A 20,061-nucleotide genomic window follows, 5' to 3' on the forward strand; every position below is an offset into this window, starting at 1 on the left:
CTGGCCGGAGCCCCGCTGAACTACTAATGGGTCGGTGCCTTGCAATCAGATTGGACCACCTTCACCCTGATAGGGCTCAGGATGAGGTAGTGGTGGGGGAAGGCAGGAACCCCCGGACCTTCGAGGCCCAGGACCCAGTGTACGCAAAGAATTTTGGGGCAGGCCCAGCATGGGTACCCGCCACAGTCACCAGGGTCACTGGCCCCGTGTCGTACGAGGTGCTAACGGATGGGGGGCAATGCTGGCGCCACCACTGCGACCAGATACGGCGATGATTCCAGGGAGAAAACCAGGAGGAGGAAAGGTCAGAGGAGTCCCAAGGGAACAGAGGGGCAGTGAGGCCCATAGAGCAGGAGGGGCCAGCAGGAGAGGCAGAATCAGTAAATACAGAGAGGACCCGCGATGTGATGGCCTGGGATTCCGATTCGGAGGATGAAACAGAGGAATCCCAGCCTGCACAGGAGTCCCCGCCTCCAGGGCCGGCTGAACTGGGGCAAGGCCTAGATGCTGAAGAGCCTGCACCTGTGGCAGTGCATCAGGAGCTGGCCCCAGGTGAAGCCCTTCTGGCCCCAGAGGGGCTTGATGACTCAGTGGCCACAGGTGAGCCTCCTCCAGGGCCCAGTAACCCTTCGGCCTCTCCTGATCTGCAGAGGCTTAGGGCAGAGAGGCGAAGGGAACTGGTTGCCCCCAGGAGGAGTGCTCGCCTTAAGGCCAGAGGAGGCGGGGCTCCTGGGGACCGGGACCGCCCCTGGCCTTAGAAGAGGATAAAAGCCCAGTCAGCCCGGCCCCAGGTTGCGGGAGCAACGTCGTTGTTGGCTTCGGACCTTCCTGTGTTCCTGATCCCTGCTCGGCTTCCTGTTCCTGACTATCCGGTACTCCTGTTCCCTGCTCGGCCTTCTGTTCCAGCGTTCCTGTTCCCCGCCCGGCTCTCTGCATCGGACCTCACCCCTCTTCGTGTGGACTCTGCTACACTCACGGTACCTTACCCCCGGGACCAGCACACGCGAGGCCGAAAGGACACCGGAACCAGAACCACGACTGAGCGAGCCAGTTGCGCCAGACCAAACAGCCCCATCACAGCCAGCATCCTTGGAACACGAGCCAGAACCTGAACCCCGGACCAGGGAACACCCTAGGCCGCAACGCACACGTAGGCTGCCGGCGTACCTCGAGGACTATGAATGCGACCTCCCAGGCAGGACTGGAACTTAGAGGGGAGGGGTGTTATGTACTGAGTTGAATAGGATCCAAACTGCAGCAGTCTGATTGGTCCTAGAACAATAGGATCCAAATTGCAGCAGTCTGATTGGTCCTAGAACAATAGGATTCAGAATGCAGCAGTCTGATGGTTCCTAGAACAATGCAGCAGTATGATTGGTTGGCAGGAACCACCCAATCATGCTCCAGATATAAGTGAATCCACAACCTGATTGGCTTACAGTAGAATTCCAGAATTAGCCAATCATGTGCAGCCCATTGTGTAAATAATGTATATAAAGCAGATACTTTGAGGGGACATTCATTCTTTCCTCCTCACCACTATGAGCTGAATAAAGAGCATGAAATCACTTTGCGACTCTGAGTATATTTCAGATGCATTTTAAATAAAAGCACATGTTAAAACACCAGGCAGGTCCCACAAATAACCCAGAGATGCATTTTAAATAAAAGGGCATATTCTACTCATGTAAAAACACGCTGATTCCTGGACCATCCGCGGGCCGGATTTAGAAGGCGATTTGGCCGGATCCGGCCCCCAGGCCTTAGTTTGCCTACCCATGACATAAAGCACTCAGGGTAAATCCATACCAGGGGTCTTATTGAAGGGGAAGTTTTAGAACAGCAGTGGGCGGGGAAAGAGAAAGTTTAACACTTTCCTCCCTGGTGTGGTCCTGCTTAAAATCTGACTCCCCCCCCCCCCCCCGCGCGCTGCTAATTACATCAGGAGGGAAGTTCCACCAGGGGTCAAAGGAGTTGCTTCCACATTTGTCCTTTTCTCTGGAATTCCTATTATTTGCTCACTCAGGCCTGCTAGACTAACATCACTGTCAGACTGTCGCATTATGATTATTTTTGTCCTCCCATCTTTTTGAAGACCTGGGCTGTGTACCTGCAATGCCAGCAAAGCATTCAGAATGCATTCTTTCCCTTAGTGAATTCTGAGCTCTGTAGTTTTACCCCACACAGAGCTATAATACTGACCGGCAAATTCATGTCGTGCTGCTACAGTGGATTGAGAGGTCATGCGCACCAAACAAACTTCCCCCAAAGTCTGGATTTTTCGGAATAAGGAAAGGGATGGGAGAAATGTACAGGAAGGTGTGCCATAAAACTAGCTCAGTACTGTTTACACTGACATGTAGTGACAGAGGTGAATTTACCCGTGTAGAAAATAATAATAATAGAGGCATGGTCTCTGGGCATCTGATGGGGGATTTGGCCCAACCAAATTCGATTCAACTTCATTAATCCATTCATCTTCACAAAAGTTTGCACCTTGTTTGCTACTGATAAGTACAGAATGAGGTTGCGTTTTCCATAAAAGCAATAGAGGCATATCCCATCAGGCTATAGACTGACTTGGTTTCACTCGATATCCATCACAGGTGACTTAAAACGTCCTGAGATGCATCATTCTAAAGCCTGGAAATGTAAGCATCTTTGACTTTAAAAAGTCAATGGTTCCACTAGGATATCGTTCATAAGGATGGCCTGTGCTTATGTCTCTGTTCCGGCTGTCAATGTATCCTTCACAGAACATACATTTTGGAACCCGTCTCCAAATGACGCACAAAATATGATGCATTGTGAAAATTGGGCACCCTATTTAACTGAAGGATGTGTTCAGGCTGAAAGAGGGTGTGAGCTGAGGTGCTTCACTTTGGCTTTTTGCACTAAAACAGCTGTCCTTGGGAGATATTATCTGCGGGTGGCACACGAGCTTTTCGCCTCCAGAGACACTGAGTTCAAATTTCAGCTCAGGTTGCTCAAGTGAAAATGTGCTTGATGGTCTTGTTTCCCCAAGTACAAAAAAATCACTCGGCACTCTGTCACAATTCAGCAAATTGGCAGGCGCTCCCAGAGAGGGGCTGATGCCTGGAATGGCAAGAGGTTGTAGTAGGTCAGGACTGAAGCAAGCATGTGGAATTGCAAATGAGAGGCCTCAACATGCTACCAGCCTATGCAGAATTCTAGTGAGCTGGAGTTTTGGACCTTGTTCCTTTGGATGCAGTATCAAGCCACTTTCAGAAACAAAACAAATTAGTTTAAGTGTCAACCAGTTAAATAGTTTTAGGTTGATCAATCAAATCATTTTAGGCTGTTATCCTATAACATCTTTCCCGGGTGTTTTGAGCAGACATGCACAGGATTGTGCTGTAATCTGATATAAGACTTTGAACCAACTGACTGATTGAATTTAAACAAATTTGCACAATGTCAACACCCCGACAGGGCATATTCCCCAGGGAGTAGGGAATGTTGGTATCAGCAGAACCAAGGAATGACAGTGGTGCAAGGAGGTTAATTTCGGACTCTTGAAGTTAAATGGAATCTCCATGCTTAGAGCATGTTGGCCATATGTCCTGCCTTACAGAGGGTAGTCCTCTGTTTGAAGGAGTCCTCTGTTTGAAGGGCTATCCAGTCCAAAGATCAAGAACAGGGGTCAGCAAACTTTTTCAGCAGGGGGCCGGCCCACTGTTCCTCAGACCTTGTGGGGGGCCGGACTATATTTTTTTGGGGGGGATGAACAAATTCCTATGCCCCACAAATAACCCGGAGATGCATTTTAAATAAAAGGACACATTCTACTCATGTAAAAACATGCTGATTCCTGGACCATCCACGGGCCGGATTTAGAAAGCGATTGGGCCAGATCCGGTCCCCAAGCCTTAGTTTGCCTACCCATGATCAAGAACCATAAAAGGGAGAGCAAGAGCCCTGAAGTTGCCCCTCAACAGTTAGTATCTGGATAACAGATTGAGCAAGCACACAGGTCACAGTCTTCACGGCTATAGTGAGACGTACTGTATTTCCATCTAAACTTGCATATAAGACGAACATATGCAAATGTTACCCAAATGCTCTCTTGTCCTCTTTTTTGAAGGTGCATTTCCTCTGCTTTGGGGTTGATGAGTGTTCTCTTTTTAAAAAAAAAAAATATTTATTAAAAGTTTAAGAATTACAGAAGAAAAAAAAGAAATAACAATAAAGTAGAAAAAAACAATAACAAAACACATAAAACATATAAAAACCATACAATAGTACAGCAAAAAAAACAGACAAAAAAAGAAACTAAAAAACACATCCAATATTCCATATCTTTACCTTTCCTTAACTTATTTCATCGACCTCCTCACACCTCCCTTTTTTGTATTCTAGTTCAATTCACTATTTCAGCAAGTTCTTCCCATCTTTCTCAATTTTGATTCTATAGTTTTAACGAATTAACCTTAAATTTTTTCAATTTAACCCAATGTCAATCAACTTTTACTTAATTCTTTGTTGCATTTCTACTAAAACCATGTTAATTCATTCCCGCATCCTTCTAACACTCATTAATTTTACAATGTTTCTGTAAGTATACTTTAATTTTTTTCCAATCTTCTTCCACCGACTCTTCTCCCTGGTCTCGAATTCTGCCAGTCATTTCCGCCAGTTCCATATAGTCCATCAACTTCATCTGCCATTCTTCCCTGGTAGGTAGATCTTGTGTCTTCCAGTATTTCGCAATGAGTATTCTTGCTGCTGTTGTAGCGTACATAAAGAAAGTTCTATCTTTCTTTGGCACCAATTGGCCGACCATGCCCAGGAGAAAGGCCTCTGGTTTCTTCAGGAAGGTATATTTATATACCTTTTTCATTTCGTTATAGATCATCTCCCAAAATGCCTTAATCTTTGGGCATGTCCACCAAAGGTGAAAGAATGTACCTTCAGTTTCATTACATTTCCAACGTTTATTATCGGGCAAATGATAGATTTTTGCAAGCTTGACTGGTGTTATGTACCACCTGTAAATCATTTTCATTAAATTCTCTTTTAAGGCATTGCATGCCGTAAACTTCATACCAGTGGTCCATAACTGTTCCCAGTCAGCCATCATAATATTATGTCCAACATCTTGTGCCCATTTAATCATAGCAGATTTCACCATTTCATCTTGAGTATTCCATTTCAACAGCAAGTTATACATTCTTGACAAATTCTTAACTTTAGGGTCTAACAATTCTGTTTCCAACTTTGATTTTTCCATCTGGAAGCCAATTTTTTTATCCAAATTATACACCTCCATTATTTGATAATAATGGAGCCAATCTCGTACTCTGTTTTTTAATTTTTCAAAACTCTGCAGTTTTAATCTGTCACCCTCTTGTTCCAAAATTTCCCAATACTTCGGCCATTTGGCCTCCATACTGAGTTTTTTCTGAGCCTTTGCTTCCATTGGTGACAACCATCTTGGGGTTTTATTTTCTAGCAAATCCTTATATCTTATCCAAACATTAAACAGTGCTTTTCTTACTATATGGTTTTTAAACGCCTTGTGTGCTTTAACCTTATCACACCACAAATATGCATGGCAACCAAATACATTATTGAAACCTTCCAAATCCAAAACGTCCGTGTTTTCAAGAAGCATCCATTCTCTCAGCCAGCAAAAAGCGGCTGATTCATAATAAAGTTTTAAGTCTGGCAGGGCAAATCCACCTCTTTCTTTAGCATCAGTTAATATCTTAAATTTTATACGAGGCTTCTTGCCCTGCCAGACAAATCTGGATATATCTCTCTGCCACTTCTTGAAACAGTCCATTTTGTCCAAAATTTGCAGTGTTTGAAACAAAAACAGCTTTCTTGGCAATACATTCATTTTTATCACAGCAATTTGGCCTAACAACGATAGCTTCAAATTTGACCATATTTCTAAATCTTTTTTCACTTCAGTCCAACATTTTTCATAATTATCCTTAAATAAATTCACATTCTTAGCAGTCATATTAACCCCTAAATATTTCACTTTCTTGACCAGTGTCAGTCCTGTCTCCTTCTGAAACTTCTCTCTCTCAATCTCTGTTAAATTCTTTTCTAATACCTTAGTTTTCATCTTATTCAGCTTAAAACCTGCCACCTGACCAAATTCTTGGATTAATTCTAGTACTCTTTTAGTGCTAGATTTGATGAGTGTTCTCGCCCCTAGTTCAGAGGCTGATTGCCCCTGGACCCTAGGTGTCTGGGACAATCGCCATGGGATGGTTGTCAACTTCATGCCCAGCTTGTGAGCTTCCTAGAGGCATTTGGTGATTCTTCAGCCGGAGACATGGGGAGAAGGCCATGGGAGTGCTGATAATATTTTTTGGAGGACAAATAGAAGGGGTTTTGTGGTCAATGTCTTTAACTAAGGAAAAGGTTCTTTTCATTCTTATTCCTGCTTCATTCCACTGGAAGGAAGGAAGGAAGGAAGGAAGGAAGGAAGGAAGGAAGAAAGGAAGGAAGGAGTAAAGTGTGAAGCCCGTGTAACAGGGTAATCTTTCAATTTTTGTATATTCTTGTTTTAATTCTTGTTTGTACTTCACATCTAGGTGCCAAGCCGTTAGTGCTCTTCCTCCTGTTTCGCACCCAGTTAGCTTTTACTGCACATGCGGGGGGGGGGCGGGGGGGGAGAGACTCTTAAGGAGATTAATGCTAAGCCAAGTATTAAAGCTGTCTGTATTTTGAGCATCATGTGCAGTTGTGCCTGGAGAAAATTGTAAGGGTTGTGAAGTGACACTGAGAGTTACACAGGGAATCAGCCTGGCCCATAAGGTCTTGTTTATTCCTTTAGCATCATAGAGCTGAATGGTACCCACACTGGATTATACCGTCCAATTTCCAGGCCCCCAACAGAATATGATGTACTAATAGCATCTCTGAGAAGCATTTGGGCTATACAAATCAATGGAGGACACATTTATCAATAGGTATTAGTTAGCGAGCATGGATGAGATTCATCCCAGCCTAGCCCAGCCAGCTGTCATTTCTGTCATTAATCCAGTATGTTAGATGTCCAGAAATTAATCTGGATCTCCTGGTTTGTGGTTTTGTATGTGATAAGTATGTGATAAATATTATGGATTGTGATGCGAATGGAACGAGCATAGACACCTTGGCTGTCACAGCCTTAACAGAAGATATCACTGCTAGAATGTTTCTGGGTTCTTTTAAAAATAAATAAATTTGGATTGTATAGGGGCAGCTACCAAAATCATTCGAGTTTTACTGTTTTGCCAATGTTGGGCTCCGTTTCTGGTGTTCTTCCAATTCACTCTTCATTTTTCCAAGCTTTTATTGGCACCTGTGAGGACGTCAAATTTAAACAACAACAGAAAGCAGAAATCTTATACGGAGATAATGACAAAAGACAACAGCAGAAATCTGGTACTGGAGGTGAAAACTCCTGGAGGAGTTTGAAAGACCTATTGAACATGACAGTTTTACATGTGCAGCCTCTGCTTGTGGTTCCCTTTCTGTGCTGAATCACAGAAATCACACAGGGCGACTCATCTGCATTCTTATTTGCCATTTGAAAGCAAACAACAGCACAATGTGTCAGTGTTCAGTGGCTGATTCTATTCATGTAAATAGCTCCATTTTAGCCAACGGAGAGAGCCCTCTGCCGTCTCTTCCCATTCATCCATTATCAGCTGAGCGATTCGTTTTTATTTACCTTTTCAGTTTTGCCGAACTCCCCTTTTCTCCCCTTGTTCTTTTGGCGGAGTTAAAAGCATCTAATACCGAATGTTTATTTCCCGATGTAGTCTTGCTACTTAGAATTTTTGGCTGCCTGGGGTGCAGAAACTAATTTTGCAGTTGTCGTTTTCCTTTCCAGCACGAGAAATGCAGCAAGCTGGATAAAGTCAGGGAAAGAAAGAAAGAAAGAAAGAAAGAAAGAAAGAAAGAAAGAAAGAAAGAAAGAAAGATGCAAGTCAGTGGCCAGCTGTAGCTTTAAGGGATCCACCTTAAGGAAATCCACCTCCTCCCGCCGCCGCTCTGGAGTGGGCAGCGTCACCGGGGATGGCAGAGATCAACTAATAAATGTGCAGCTGGAGGAATCCGGAGGAGGCACCACGCGAAGCCCCGCGCGGATCTGCAGAGCTGCTCCCAGGTAGAGGCGACCGGCTGGTCTCCAGCTCCTTCCTTGTCACCTGTCTAGCTGCACTAACCTTCTTCTGCCCTACCTTGCAACTTGACTGCATGTTAATCTCAGGGTCGTGGGTTCGAGCCCCACGCTGGGCAAAAAGATTCCAGCCTTGCCGGGGGTTGGACTAGATGACCCCGGGGGATCCCTTCCAACTCTACAATTCTAGGATTGCTCCTCTCCTCTCTGAGAGTTGCCCCTCATTTCTTCCCACTCCCCACTCCACGCTCGTTTTCTTTACTGAGGCTGCTGTCCTGTTGTCTGCGTTTCTTGCTTGCGCCTGTTGGGCTATTAATCAAACGGATGTGCCAGATGGGATTTGCTGCAGGCCGTTTGCTCACTAATCACACCGGATCAGCCTTTTCTTTATTATTCTTCCTCCTCTGCTACCCCACCTTTCTGGTTTGCAAACCACAAGGGTGACCCGCCACCCAGCCAGAGCTGCTAATACAGCCCAGAGTCCACCGGCTTCTTCCACCGCATGGCTCCCATATCCAAAGCCACATTATATATTTATCATTCTCTCCCCCACCTTCCGTCTCCTTTACCCCTCACATAAGCTGCTGGTTAAGAGACATGGGTGCAAAAAGGCTCAGGCCAGTCTCTTGCAGCTTGTCCAACCACTAATGTATGTACTGTAGTTTCCTTTCCTTTATTTTTTAAGTGGAAAGCCCTTGTTCAGTTCAGATTAAAATAAGGATTACAGTATTCTGTAGAAAAGCACTCTGAAACTATTGATGACTCAGCATGGCCTTTGTGACTGGACAATTAGATGACACACAGACAACCTGCATATATTTACTCAGAAATCCAGCCTGCCAGTGAGGCTTACTCCCAAGTAAGTGTGCACAGAATTGCCATTTTAAAACACTTTTAAACAATTAGTTGTGCTGCACTGGTTTCTTGGCAGTTTAGCCAGATGGTTTGTTTGCCCCCCCCCCCCATGTCACAACTCAGATTTCAAAGTTCAAACAATACGCTTAACAGACATCTCAGCAGAACTGATACTCAAACCAAGAAGTAGGATATTGACAGTAGTTCTACATATTTACTTCTAAACTTTAAAGTTCACCTCTAGCTGACAACTCTTGATTCTCAGAATAATGTCTTCTTGCTGTAATAAGATATTCATTCAAAACAAAAAAGTTTGCATGAAGTTTCACACAAAAGAATAAATACTAAACATTTCACACTTTGTTACATCTCTTTTCTGGATATTTGAATGTACCATTCTATTTTATTTACTTACATAAAAAGTTATAGCCACCTTTTCTAATACACTTTTGTTACACAAGGCAGATTATAGCAATTAAAACCGTAATTTAAGAGCCACAAATTAAATATATAACAGCAATAAGAGGGAACTTGACTAGAAGAACAACATCAGATTTGTCTGAAAAGGTCCTCCCTGCTAGATCATAATGAGTATGGGAGGAAGAGGTCCCCCTGGAATCTTGGACCCAAGTCCTTTAGGGATTTACAGATAAAGAAACACCACTCCAAATTTTGCCTGGAAACAAATGGCAAACCATGCAGCTGTTGTAGGTCAGATGTAATGTGATCCTATGGGCAAGTGCCCATGAGCATCCTTACTGCTGCATTCTGAGGGTTTTGAAGCCTCTTCAAAGGTTGGTCCATGGCAGTGACCAAGTCCAGCTGCAATTGGACATGTCTGTTTCCATGACCAGATCTGACCTCAACAGTAACAGCCTGCACAGCGGTCAAAGCTGAGCTGAGACACTCTTGACCAGGCTTCCTCAACCGCGGCCCTCCAGATGTTTTTGGCCTACAACTCCCATGATCCCTAGTTAGCAGGACCAGGGATGATGGGAATTGTAGTCTCAAAACATCTGGAGGGCCAAGGTTGAGGAAGCCTGCTCTTGACCACTGGCACATGGGCACCTAGGGGCGAGGCTGAATCCAGGAATACCAACAACCTGTGGACCTGATTCGTCAGGGGGACTACCACCCCATCGAGAACTAGTTGGACCCCTGTTCTAGAGTCCATCACTTTCCTGAGCTAAAGCACCCCTGTCTTGTTTTGGTTAAGTCTCAGTTTATTCGCCCTTACCCAGCCCATATAACTAATTGCACATAAATAATGAAATTGTGGTGGTGTTGGTGATTAAGCCAACAGCTTCCTTGGTATTAAAGGTAAAGGAGCTGCAGTTCATCAGCCTATTGATAACAATGCACTCCGGATCCTGGGACAATCTCTCCCAGTTGTCCCTGGGGTGGGCCACCTGCAATCCTAAATCCACATTTGCTCCATGGCATAATTTCAGAAGCCCTCTGCAAGTCCTCAGGCCAGGCCTCTGGCAAGAGCAGTAGGTCCCTTCCCCCAGCAGCCAGCTGGCTGGGGAAGGCTAAGGCAAGAGAGAAAAGGGTTGGCTTTTGGACCCACCCACTTAAACCCCTCTGCCCCCACCCGCAGAGGAAATTTAGCCATCAGCACATGGTTGATGGCATCATGTGCCTCTGAAAGGTATACAGCCCAGGTGCAGGGAACCTCTAGCAATCCATGGGTAGGCAAACTAAGGCCCAATCGCCTTCTAAATTCCCAGACGGTCCAGGAATCAGCGTGTTTTTACATGAGTAGAATGTGTCCTTTTATTTAAAATGCATCTCTGGGTTATTTGTGGGGCCTGCCTGGTGTTTTTACATGAGTAGAATGTGTGCTTTTATTTAAAATGCATCTCTGGGTTATTTGTGGGGCATAGGAATTCGTTCATTTCCACCCCCAAAATATAGTCCAGCGCCCCATAAGGTCTGAGGGACAGTGGACCAGCCCCCTGCTGAAAAAGTTTGCTGACCCCTGAACTATACAGTACAAGCAATGAATAAGTCACTCTCACCCTATTTTTCTCAGGCTTAGTAACAAAAAAAAGCTTCTCTTACGGCACATTGGAGCGACCAGCCCAACCCAACCTTGCCTCTTTAGTAGCTGAGTTACATGCTGGCAGCGTGCAGAAATGCTTTCCAGTTTTTTGTGGCGCTAACAAGTCTCAATTTAGCAGCCTAAAACTGCTGACCTCTTAAACAGCTGCTGTTGGATTTTATTCCGAGGAAAACGTTTCGTTTTCAAATGGTCAGCTTTGCTCTGAAATCCAACAGGCAAAAGTGGGGTGGGGGTGGTGTTTGTGTTGGTGGTGGTGGGGTGTCCATCAAGGGAGGGCGCCTATATTACAGGCCTAAACTGGCTTGGAAATTCCTCTGTAGCCCCAGAGAACCCTGGGAACTGTAGTCTCTGGGGATGATCTCTAACAAAATTCCCAGCAGCCTTGCCAAACTAGAACCAGGATTCTTTGAAGAATTAAGCAGTTACATAAGTGTGTGTGTGTGTGTGTGTGTGTGTGAGAGAGAGAGAGAGAGAGAGAGAGAGAGAGAGAGAGATGTGTGTGTGGATATGCCTTGTGTCGGGACGCGGGTGGCACTGTGGGTTAAACCACAGAGCCTAGGACTTGCCAATCAGAAGGTCGGCGGTTCGAATCCCTGCGACAGGGTGAGCTCCCGTGGCTCGGTCCCTGCTCCTGCCAACCTAGCAGTTCGAAAACACGTCAAAGTGCAAGTAGATAAATAGGTACCGCTCCGGCGGGAAGGTAAACAGTGTTTCTGTGCGCTGCTGTGGTTCGCCAGAAGCGGCTTAGTCATGCTGGCCACATGACCCGGAAGCTGTATGCCGGCTCCCTCAGCCAATAAAGCGAGATGAGCACTGCAACCCCAGAGTCGGCCATGACTGGACCTAATGGTCAGGGGTCCCTTTACCTTTACCTCTGCCTTGTGTTGGCAACTTGGCCGTCCAGATGTTGAACTACAGCTCCCATCATTTCAGGCCGTTGCCCATGCTTGATGAGGCTGTTGCAGTTCATCAACAACTAGAGGTCCAGATGTTCTCCCACACCTCAGTTATAAAATTGTAGGGTTCAATTCTATGGTCTCTGGGAAGATGTCCCAGGGGCCAGAGGAATTTTTGTTGCAAAGCTCTGTCTCCACTGATAGTGGGAAGTTCCCTTTCGGACACCTCGTGCTTGTCTCTGTGGTCAGATCCACTGCTGTTGTTCCTCTGCTGTTGGTGATCTGGTGAAGGTAAAAAGCCAGTATTCTGGGTTCATGTTGGTGGTGGACCCAAAACCCTCCTATTTCCATGGCAATGGGAAGAAATGGACATGGACCTTGGGACCAATGTACTGTTTTTCCTCTCAGTGGGAGGAAAATGGCTGCTGGGATAGCTCAGCTGGAACACCATGAAACTCTTAATCTCAGGGTTGTGGGTTTGAGCCCCATGTTGGGCAAAAGATTGCAGGAGGTTGGACTAGATGACCCTTGAGGTGCCTTCCAACTCTTAAAGTCCATGAGCCTGGCAGGGCTTTGGGTCTGGTGGTTCATCTCCCATAGGATGGCCTTTCCCCCACCTCCACATGCCCATCTGCACTTAGCCTCTAGCTGCTTATAACAAAAATTTAAAAATCCAAATAAATATCCATAAAAACCAGCTCAAGGAAAAAACATCATTGAAACAAAATCTAATAAATAGCTGCACTCCATTGTTGAACTACTAAAAATAAGTGACCAGAGGGCTCGTGGGAACATAATTGTGTTTGACTTTTGAAAGCAAAAATCCTGAACTTGATCTCCATCAGGGATACTTGCATTTCTGCTCTTTTTGTAAATAGCAGCATGTTGGTCTAACTTGGGCTGTTCTCCGTGGGTGGCAGCTCTTCAGCCACGTCCCTTAGACTACACATCTTCAATCTTCTTGCACCCAGGACCTGCCTCTAACTCCAGCCTGCAGCGCAGGAGCCAGTTTTAATTTTGTAACATGTACGTCTGTTTCTCTTAAGAACTATGTATGTAGAAGCAAACAGTAGGGCTGGGCGATGTATCGTTTTCAACGTCGTGATATATCACAGTGTCTGAAATAAGGATGGAACTATGGAGAGGCGTTGGTTGGCTTCACAGCTTTCCCCGCATTGTGATTTTTTGCATAGCACACAGACACACACAGATCATGATTTGAGGGGTTTAAATGTGGACTTCAAACTGGTTTTGGACGATATATCACTACATCACCCAGCCCTGGGCTTTTCTGCCCAACTTGGCACCAATAGGAGGGTGTGGTGGGGAGAAGTTCTGAGCATGACTGAAGGCTGGGGGGCAAGGGTTACATCTCACCTCCCTACATGCTGTAGTCCCTAATTCATAGGATCTGCCTTATACTGAGTCGGACCATTGCGCCATCTAGCTCAGGATTGTCAATGATGACCAGAAGCAGCCTCCAGGGTTTGGGGCAGGGGACTCCTGCCCCCTCTCACCAGTCCTACCTGGGGAAGCCACGGATTGCTTGCAAAGCAGATGCTCTCCCTCTGAGCTATTACCATTCGCCTCCCAGCATTCAAAGTCGACCCCCGCCCACTCTCCTTTACTATTTTTTAAAGAACCTTACGTGACCCTGCAGGTGACACGTTTACTGCCCCTGCAGTGTAGTCAGGCCTGAAGCATCTAGGGCATCTAATGGGGAGCAAAGGTCATCTCTCCGTGCCTCGTTTCACCCTTAATTGCACAGTAGCTGGGTCTGCCGGGAAGAAATAACCTGTGGCTCTCTGGTGCTTTGGCCAAAAGTGTTGAGATGACTGGGCACTTAGCTCTTAAGGGTTCCAGGTTCACTTTCTAAAACATTAAAAGGTACTTGGAAAATTTAAATTCGACTACTTCTATTTTGCTTTTCCTCATTTTGCCTTTACTAATGCTGCTGCCCCAATGTACCTTTGGAGAAACCTCTCCTTCCTTCCTTTCCTCCCTCCCTCTGTGCACACACTCTAAACTGGCTATATGCCTGGACTGGGTGATTGCATTTCTTCCTCTTTGTATCATTGTAAGTGCTAACATGTCTACGTGCTGCCAAAGAGCAAGAGGAGATCAGAAGCTGCTGGTACAAGTTGTTTAGCTCGATGCCCGTCCACCTTTCACTCGGGTCAAAGGAAATTTCATCATTTCAGTTTCATCATCTTGCGGTTCCCCTTCTTCTAACAACTGCGGGATTGGACTCCAAATCATTTCTTGTATCACTGCTAGCTCCCATTTGAAATCCAGTGTAAACTGACGCACTGCTATGACTTCCTGCCAGGCAGTGATCTAATGGGACAATGTCAGTATTATTTAAGGACCCAAAGCTGTTGCCATTGTCAAGCTGCATTTAAATTTTTATGGATGGGTTATTGGCTGAAAAGGCCTTGCTTTTTTAAAACACCTGGCAAAAGCTTTTGATCTTATGACAAAGCTCAATAGTGATGTCCTATTTGTATCTGTCAAACGGCATTAAAGGATTAGGGTATCCTTGTTCTCCTAACTGCATCTGGTCCTTTTGATTATTTTGCATTTGAAGTAAATAGCTGATATTTGTGACCTGGAGTATCTGTGGCAGATCTAGTGTTATTGCCCCTATAAAAGATCATGGCTTCAGAAGGAAGCTAAGCAATAAACCTCCCGAAACAGAATTCTTGTTTCCATTTAAAAACATATCTATGCACAAAGAAAGAGAAATCTGTGTAACCAGACAGTGTCACTGTACAACTTTCCATTTCTCTTATGTTCCCATAAATCTGACATATCTTTCAAAATGAAGCACTTAATATTATGAAGAAAAGTAATGAAATCGGTCGACTTCTAACATAGTTTATGCAGCCAGAACGCATCAGAACTCAGTTCTGGCATCTCTCAGGTGGGCGCCATTGCCATTAAAAGAGAACAAGGGAGGTCATGATGAGTTCTGGCACCTCTTTTTCTAGAAAAAAGTACAGTGGTGCCTCGCAAGACGAAATTAATTCGTTCCGCGAGTTTTGTCGTCTTGCGATTTTTTTCGTCTTGCAAAGCACGGTGTCGGGAAAGTTTTGGAAAAGCTTCAAAAATCACCAAAGTCTTTAAAAACCTCAAAAAAGGCTACCACACTGCGTTCTATGAGTTGCTCCTCGAAGTCAAGTCGCAACTGTATTAACGGTGTTAAGAAAAAGGAAACAAACTTGCAAGACGTTTCCGTCTTGCAAAGCAAGCCCATAGGGAAAATCGTCTTGCGAAGCAGCTCAAAAAACAAAAAACCCTTTCGTCTAGCGAGTTCTTTGTCTTGCGAGGCATTCGTCTTGCGAGGTACCACTGTACAGAGTTTACTAATGAGCATTAAATTTTGACCAGGTCAGGGTGTAGCTTCTGTGGATGAGGGCTGTATGAACTTATGAGCTGTATGGTGATGGTTTGTTTGTTTTAAAGGTAATGCTTTGGATCCTAATTTTCCTTCTATGAATAGAATAGAGCTCACATTTGTGGGATGGAGATTTTCCATCTCCTCCTTCCCTCTGCAGTCCTGTGCACCTCTTTATAAAAAAATTCTGCCACTGAAGGGGATTGGGTGTGGGAGCCTCGCGATACGGGGTAGGGGCTGCTGATGGAGGAATGAGTTGGTCAAGAAGGTATCTACATTCAGCAAGTTGCTCTGGGAAGCTTTGCATTTAATACACATATGAAGTGTTGTTTCAGAGGTGCTTTCCCAGATGTGCTCTCTTCAAATTATAGTGACATTTTAAAGATTGCCTACCAAACCCTGAAACCCGTCACACGCTTGAAAACGAAAACCTAGTAGCCAGCAGCGCTGGCAGTAGGGGACACACCTTAAAATGGAGACTGTGTGTTGTCTAATGATGGCACCATGATCCAGGCTGATGATGGGACACCCTCACAAATAACCAGGACATGTGATGCATGATGACATCTGCTAGGACAACAATGCCCACTGTTGCGTGGGCAGCAGAGCCAAAGTTAACACTGACCAAGAGGGAAAAAAGGTGACAGGAGGCGTTGCCATGATGAAAGAGATCGTTCCTCTCCTGCTAGGAAACCTGGGATGTGCGGTCTTCATAACCTGTAGCTGGCTTTTCATAAGGCAGCCAGTCAAGGCGTATCAAGCCCAAAGCTGTTAGCAGCTACAGAAAGTGATGTGAGGGGTGGCTGTGGCATTTGCTCCCTGCCACACCATTCTTGCTGCAGAACAAAGAGCTAAGTAGGGCACTTGACACCTTGTCACTGTGAATCTCAATCAGAAACACTTCTGGTTTCTGGAAGTCCTACAACTGGAAGAGCAGGACCAGCTGGGGACATTTTGCTGCCTGGTGTGGAACAGCAAATGACACGCACCACAGAGACACACAGAGTTAAGTATCCCAGGCTGGTAAAGCTATTGTGACACCTGAGGTAGAACACCTCACAAGTGCCTCTCTCCCTCCCCAGCAGTAAAAATACAACAATAATGAACTCGGTGTCTTAACAAGTTTTTGCCTTTGCATGACATCCAGAATCAGCTGGCCTAAGGTGGCCTTCGGTCTCTGTGAACTTTCAAAAAAAGAAAGCGAAAGCTGAAATTGTTAGGAAGCTAAATTTTGCTCCCGAAACCAAATCCTGCACTTTATCTCCTCCTGCCTTTGTGATGAAGTTATCAACGGCTCAGGACTGCAACACCTCAAGGACCGCCACTGTTCATATGAACCTACCCGAACCCTGAGATCATCTTCTGAGGCCCTCCTTCGTGTGCCTTCTCCACGAGAGGTCCAGAGGGTGGCAGCACGAGAACGGGCCTTCTCTGCAGTGGCTCCCTGTCTGTGGAATGCTTTCCCCAGGGAAGTTCGCCTGGCGCCTTCATTATACACCTTTAGGCCCCAGGCAAAAACGTTCCTCTTTAACCAGGCCTTTGGCGAATTGACATCCAATGCCCTTTAAAAATGGGGGGGGCGTTATTGGGTTGTTTTTGTTTTTATTATGTCTTTTGTGTTTTTATATTGTGATTTTGTGTTGTAACTACCCTGAGACCTGCAGGTATAAAGCTTAAATTATTATTATTAATAATAACAACAACAATAATAATCTCTCTTACCCTGCCACCACCATTTCTGCTAATAATCTATTCATACTAGTACTATGCCTTATAATTTAGCTGTAAAACATCCTTAGGAGAGCGATGACTAACGTGAGCAGAGGTACGACAACTCCCTATCCTGTTTCATTATGAATTGTTTCCAGCATGGCAATAGATTTGACATTAGTTGTCAAAGCATGATGGTGTTCCTATTCTGAGCCACTACCTTGAGGTGTTCGTTCCTTCCCTCGCATGCCGGGCATATAATTGGGACGGTGCTGCTGTTCGCATTCTAGCAACACCTCCCTTCATAGGACTGTTTTTAGCAATCAACTAAAGGGCAGAATTCACTGGGGCTTTGTGAACTTTGGTCATTTTGGTATCTATCTTTGAGAGAGAATCTCATCCTGTTCCCTGAAATGATTTCAACAAATACTGCTTCCAAAGCCTTTGACCTTCTTTTTCTGGCTCGGTGTCCTTGCTATTTGAAGGGAGAGCGACTGTTCCTTTGTTTAAGGGAAATGTGAAACTGAAGTCTGTGGCGATAGGGTCATCGTCGAAGAACTAGAACTCCACCTTGTGGGACAGTGTGAGCTTCCAGGTACCTACATACTTTTAGAAGGCTACTTGCATCTCTGATGCAAACTCACCCAACAGTGGCCTTGGGCAAGACTCCGTCTCTCAGTCCAAACATCTGCAGTATTTCTGTTCCCTTATATAGTATCGAGAGCATGCCTAGCTCTTCACAGAGCACCATAAGCAAAGCAAAACTAAAACAATCCCTGACAGATTCCTCCTTCACCTGCTAAAATTATTTTAGCTAAAATGCACAGAAGAGAACATGAAGAAGAAGAAATTGTTGCTCAATAATGATTTATCTCTAGTAAATAATTAGCTTTTGAGTTTATTGGGAATCCGATGGTGTGGAAAGGACAACAGTTAAAACAATGGTGAACCACATGAGATGCATTTCATCAACTACAGTTCAGAATCCATTTTAGGACTTGCTCAATGGCACTGTTTTGAATTATTTAAAATATTTTGATATGGCTAGTCATAAGGAAATTACAGTGGTTCACAGCAATAATACATAAAACCATGCAGTAAAAAACAATATAAAATTTGAAATTAGAGATCAACTATTATACCAGGATATTTTCTTAATTGCCAGTACAGGCGGCGACCATTTTGCACGAGGGTTCTGTTCCCAAGCCCCTGCGCAGATTGGCAGAGCATGCATAAGCGGCTCCTGCTCCATTATGCCCTGTCCCCTTTCCGCCCTCTTCTGGGTCCAAAAGGACCCGTGCATCAGTGATTGCGTGTCAATTGGATGTGCCTAAAATGGTCGCTGCCTGTATACACTTGGCAGTGTAGAAAAGTTTTAAAGCTTAAAGCAGAAAGTGCCTGCTGAATCTCTGTTGGCAGAGCATTCCATAGGACTGGGCCAATAAAACTAAATGTTCTGTTTCTTATTACCAGATGAGCTTCACCAAGTCAGGGGATAACCAGCTACACACCCGCAGATCTCAGTAATCCAGCTGGGATACAAGTGTTCAGGCAGTTACTAATATACCCTGGACCTAAACTGCAGCCCCACAGAGAGAGCATTGCAGTAATTTAGTCTCAGAGTTACCAGTTAATGGACTGCAGTGGTCATGCTATCAATAGCTCCAGGAACAGCCATATCTGGTGAGCCAGACAGAACTGGTAAAAGGTACTCCAGTAACAGAGGACACTTGGGTCTATAGCGACACACTTGCTCCTTCAGAGGGAGTGCGACCCCATGCTGAACAAGTAACCTGCATATATATCGGACATGAGAACTACCCACCCATAGAGCCTCCAGCTTCCCAGGATTCAAACACAGGGTAGTCTACACACAGGGGAAAAACCACTATAAATAAGTCAGAAATTATATTGCTATAACAAAAGGAAAAAAAACCCCTATGGAAAACCTTGTTTAAATTTTTTTTGCTCTCTAGCGCCATCTGGTGTTGCGTGTTTATAGTGCAGTTGAATCATTGCTTTTTTACTAATGTAGCTGAGTCCCCATCCACCACTGCATTCAGCCAATAATCCAAAGCTTTCACAACCTCTCCTGGTTCATATGTTAATAGAGATGTGCATCATCAGCATACTGATGAAACCTTGATCTAAAACTTGCAATGAGTACTCTCCAGTGATACTCTCTGCGCACGGCCTGAAGATATGAATGGAATGACCATAAGACAGTGCTTCCGATACCCATCCCACAGAGTTGACCTAGGAGGATGCCTATCATGGGATCAATGGTATTGAAAGTTGCTGAGAGATCAAGGATAAGTAACTAGGTCATCTCTCTCACAATAAAGATCAACTCTCAGGGCGAGCAAGGTGGATTCAGTTCCAAAACCAGCTATAAACCCAGATTGTAGTGGATCCGATTAAACAGTCTCATCCAAGAATACCTACGGTTGCTCCACAACCATCCTCTCTCCACCAGCTTTGTCAAGAAAGGAGTGTTGGCAGTTGGCAATTGGTTTATAGTTATTATGCACCACTGAGCCTCTTGGGCTTGCCGATCGGAAGGGCGGTGGTTCAAATCCCCGCAACGGAGTGAGCTCCCGTTGCCTGTCCCAGATCCTGCTAACTTAGCAGTTCAAAAGCACGCCAGTGCAAGTAGATAAATAGGTACTGCTGAGGCGGGAAGGTAAACGGTGTTTCCGTGCGCTTTGGCTTCCGTCACGGTGTTCCGTTGTGCCGGAAGCAGTTTAGTCATGCTGGCCACATGACCCGGAAAACTGTCTGTGGACAAACGCCAGCTCCCTCAGCCAGAAAGCGAGATGAGCGCCGCAACCCCATAGTTGCCTTTGACTGGATTTATCTGTCCAGGGGTACTTTACCTTTTACCTATTATGCACCATTGGGTTTAGAGTAGGCTTCTAAAGAAGTGGATACACAACTGCCTCTTTAAAGGCAAAGGGTAACACCCTATGATGCCAAGTTTTCTTGTTTTTTA

At 45.0% G+C, this 20,061-nt stretch overlaps 1 protein-coding gene across 1 annotated transcript in view; it reads left to right on the forward strand.

The window, feature by feature from the left end:
* The first annotated feature begins 7,983 nt into the window (after positions 1–7,983).
* The window catches only part of LDB3 (LIM domain binding 3), a 147,401-nt gene continuing 135,323 nt past the window's right edge, over positions 7,984–20,061 (forward strand). Inside the window, exon 1 of the mRNA XM_081004942.1 lies at positions 7,984–8,134. The gene's annotated coding sequence lies outside the window, so the exon portion shown is untranslated. The remainder of the gene's footprint in view (positions 8,135–20,061) is intronic.

This window comes from Podarcis pityusensis (genome assembly GCF_964106645.2).
Source record: "Podarcis pityusensis genome assembly, chromosome: 5".
In the NCBI taxonomy this organism is placed as follows: Eukaryota; Metazoa; Chordata; class Lepidosauria; order Squamata; family Lacertidae; genus Podarcis; species Podarcis pityusensis.